Source organism: Mus pahari, chromosome 12 (genome assembly GCF_900095145.1).
Source record: "Mus pahari chromosome 12, PAHARI_EIJ_v1.1, whole genome shotgun sequence".
Lineage (NCBI taxonomy): Eukaryota > Metazoa > Chordata > Mammalia > Rodentia > Muridae > Mus > Mus pahari.
In genome coordinates, this window is record NC_034601.1 from 5,030,528 (window position 1) to 5,034,414 (window position 3,887).

Sequence of the window (3,887 nt, forward strand, 5' to 3'; positions counted from 1 at the left end):
GAGTTCAATTCCCAGCAACCACATGGTGGCTCACAACCATCTGTAATGCGATCTGATGTCCTTGTCCTCTTTTGGCATGCATGTGTACAAGCAGATAGAGCAGTCATACATTAAATAAATACATCTTAAAGAAAACAAAAACAAAAACAACCACTACCTCCTGGGCATCTTGGGAGTGTAACTTGCTTTGTGTGGTAACAGCACAGTGGAAACACTCTGTAAATGGCTTTTGCTTAGTATCTCCTCTAACATCTAATTATATTAGCTTCCTCCCTAATGAGAACTCTAGCGATGAATCCTTAGGGAGAGGAAAACTGATCAGGATGAGGTTGCTAGTGTCTTCTTCTTTTTTTTTTTCCTGTCTGAAAGAATTATAAAAACAAAATTGTCTGATGGTAAAGAGCTAATTCCACAAAAAATGGAGTTGTCTGAGCTGCCCTCCCGATCAGAGCTTTAGCTGACAAAACACAGCCTTCCAAGTATGTGTGCCATTTTAATTGGAATTCTTTTAAATAGCCGTGTTTACAAACACATAGCTCAATTGTTCCACATTCGCAGCCCAGCCTTTCAAAACAGTCCAGCCACATTCTTCTCCGACTCTCTGCCTTCAGAAACACGGCTGAATATTATCTTTCTGTTTCTGTGTGAGGCCTCACTTTTTATCTGGGTTCTGTAACCTATGGGTGGCCCCTTTATCAATACTTACTGATGCTATAGTGTTTAATTAATGGCTGTTGAATATATATATATATATATATATATATATATATATATATATATATATATAGCTTGATTGATTGATTGTATTCAAGTGCGATTGCATGAATGTGGCAGCCAGAGAACAACTCCAGGAGTCAGTTCCCTCCTACCATGTGGAGCCTGGGTTTGAACTCTGGTGGTCAAGCTGGGCAGCAGTTACCTTTGCCCTGCTGAGCCATCTTGTCCACCCCAGCATGATGCTTTCTAAGATCTTGTGGTGATCTTGAGTTCCCAGTTTCTGTCAGATTTCATCCCACTCTGGAACTAAGGAGTCCCAAGGGGAAGAGAACAGGGGCTGAGGGTGTAAGAAAGAGAATCAGTATGCAGTTCATGATTGGCAGATGAAGGGATGGAGAAGGCAGAAGATGACTTCTCACGTAGCTCGAGCTGGCTTCAGACTCACTATGTAGTTGATGATGACCTTAAGGTCCTGACCCTCCTGCATCTAGCTCCCCATCACTGGGGTTACAGATTGCCTGCAATTGTTTCTTTTCAATGTTTTGAAAACAACTGCAATCTTTTAGTGATATAGAATATAACTTGGAAGAAGGCAATTTTTGTAATTAGTCTGCGTTGATAGAATTGTTCTGGTCTACAGGGCCTTGTCCTAACCCAGACTGGCCTTGGATTTGGGCAATCCTCCTGCTTTTGCTCCCACGTGTTGGAATTACAGGTGTGAGACACCAACCTGACTTTACACTCATAGAATTTCTAAAAAGGGGCTGGTGAGATGGCTCAGTGGGTAAGAGCACTGACTGCTCTCCCAAAGGTCCTGAGTTCAAATCCCAGTAACCACATGGCGGCTCACAACCACCTGTAATGAGATCTGACACTCTCTTCTAGTGCATCTGAAGTCAGCTACATTATGTATAATAATAAATAAATCTTTGGGCTAGAGAGTCCAGTGACTGAAAGAGTGGGGCCAATGGGAGTGAGTAAGGTTGACTCAAGCAAGCAGAGGTCCTAAAAAAATTGAATTCCCAACAATCACATGAAGGCTTACAACCATCTGAACAGCTACAGTGTACTCACATAAAAAAAAAAAAAAAAATCTTAAAAAAATTCTAAAAAGTGGTAAGTAGGTTTTTTTGTTATAAAATAAAGCAGGATTTTTACATGTTAATTTGTAGAGTAAAGGGAAAATATATTCTGTACACATGTTGTACAGGTAACTCCAGATATAAAATGGGATGCAGTTTATTAGTTTAAATTCATGTATCTATGTGGTGCTGAGCACAGAACCCAAGGCCTAACATGTGCGAAGCACTTGCTCTACCACTGAGTCATGCTGTACCCTGGGCTGCATGTTACAGGTCCATCGAGCCAGCAGTGAAGGCCAGTGCCTGTGATCTCAGCATGTGTGAGGTAGAGGCTGGAGGGTCAGGAGTTCAGGGTCACCCCTGGCTCTACAGGAAGTTCAAGGTCAGCTTGAGCTACCTCAAACTTTGCTTGGAAAATAGAGTAAAATAAAAGGAAAGGAATGTTATGATTTGAAAAGTCCACTGAAAAACAAAAACAAAAAAAAAAAAAGAAAAGAAAAGTCCACTGAGTTGTGTGATACTAAATTGGGAGAGTTCTGAGCCTCAGATGCCTCGGTTCCTCTCCTTGAGATGGGGTGAACAACACCGCTAGCCCCATGTTCATGGCATGTTCATTCGCCGGGCCCACCTCTCCTCCTTCGTCCCTCAGTTCTTTTTTTTTGGCTTGTCTCATTTAATACAATGACTCCAGTCCCATCCATTTCCTGCATATATGTGATCTTATTCTTCTAAAAATACTATTTTATATTTATGGGTGTTTTGCCTGCATGAATGTCTGTGTATCATGTGTGTGACTGGTGCCCGTGAGGCCAGAAGAGGGCATCGGATCTCCCGGAACTGGAATTACAGGTAGTTGTTACCATATGGGTGCAGGGAATCAAACTCAGGTCCTCTGGTAGGGTAGCCACTGCTCTTAGCTGCTGACCCATCTCTTTGGCTCTGATTTACTTCTTTACAGATGCATGAACTTCTGTTGTGACTATTGTTACCAGGCCACACCATTGTAATAGATTCCTCATTCCCTCATTTATCTAGAGTCTTGCCCTCCCCACTCTCAGCTGATTCTGTTTACAGGACCCAAGCAAACAGAGCTCCCCCACCCCCACCAGCTGGGAATCAGAGCGCAGGCTGATTGAAAGCCCTGACTGTGGACTTCCCGCCATCCATCACAAGGTATAGAATGTCATTCTGTGTCTAAGATGTGTAAGAAGGGACCCTCACTCTGCCACAGGGGCCTGGTCCACCTCACCATGCTGCTGTCTGCTTGCCTACGGCGTTAATTTCTCATACTAAACCTTGTAAAAAGGGTGGTTGGCCTCAGTGTCTCCCTTGAACCTCAAACCTGAAACTTGTATGTATGTACCATGTTTACCATGTATCTGTGTCATGTTGATAGTGTAGCTGTGAACATGGATGTGTGGGATTTTCTGCTATGCTGACTTACAGTCCTTTTGGATATTCTCAGAAGTGCTATGGCTGGATGATATTTATTTCTGTTCTTTGTGTATATCAGCAGTCTGCCTGAAGATCAACATGAGATGTGAAGGAATCAAGTCTGGTGGAAGGATGCTGATTAAGAACTTTGTGGAAGGGCTGGAGAGATGGCTCAGTGGTTAAGAGCACCGACTGCTCTTCCAAAGGTCCTGAGTTCCATTCCCAGCAACCACACGATGGCTCACAACCATCTGTAATGAGATCTGATGCCCTCTTCTGGTGTGTCTGAAGACAACTATAGTGTAATCATATCCATAATAAATAAATAAATCTTAAAAAAAAACTTTATGTGAAGAAGGGAAGGGAACTGAGGTGTCCAGGCTAAGGCACAAACTGTTGTTGGCATTAACAATCATTATCTTCTCCTGCTTGTGAGGGGTTGGAGGTCTGGGATCGGGGTTTGGTTCTAGTGAGAGCTGCCTTCTTGGTTCTTTCTACATCCTCTGCAACCAACCTGACTGAGGGCAAAAGAGCAGCTCTCTGGTGCTTTCTTTATCAGGGCAGTGAGAGCTGACCATTTCCTCTGTTAGACTTTACATTAGTTTCTCTCTCTCTCTCTCTCTCTCTCTCTCTCTCTCTCTCTCTCTCTCTCTC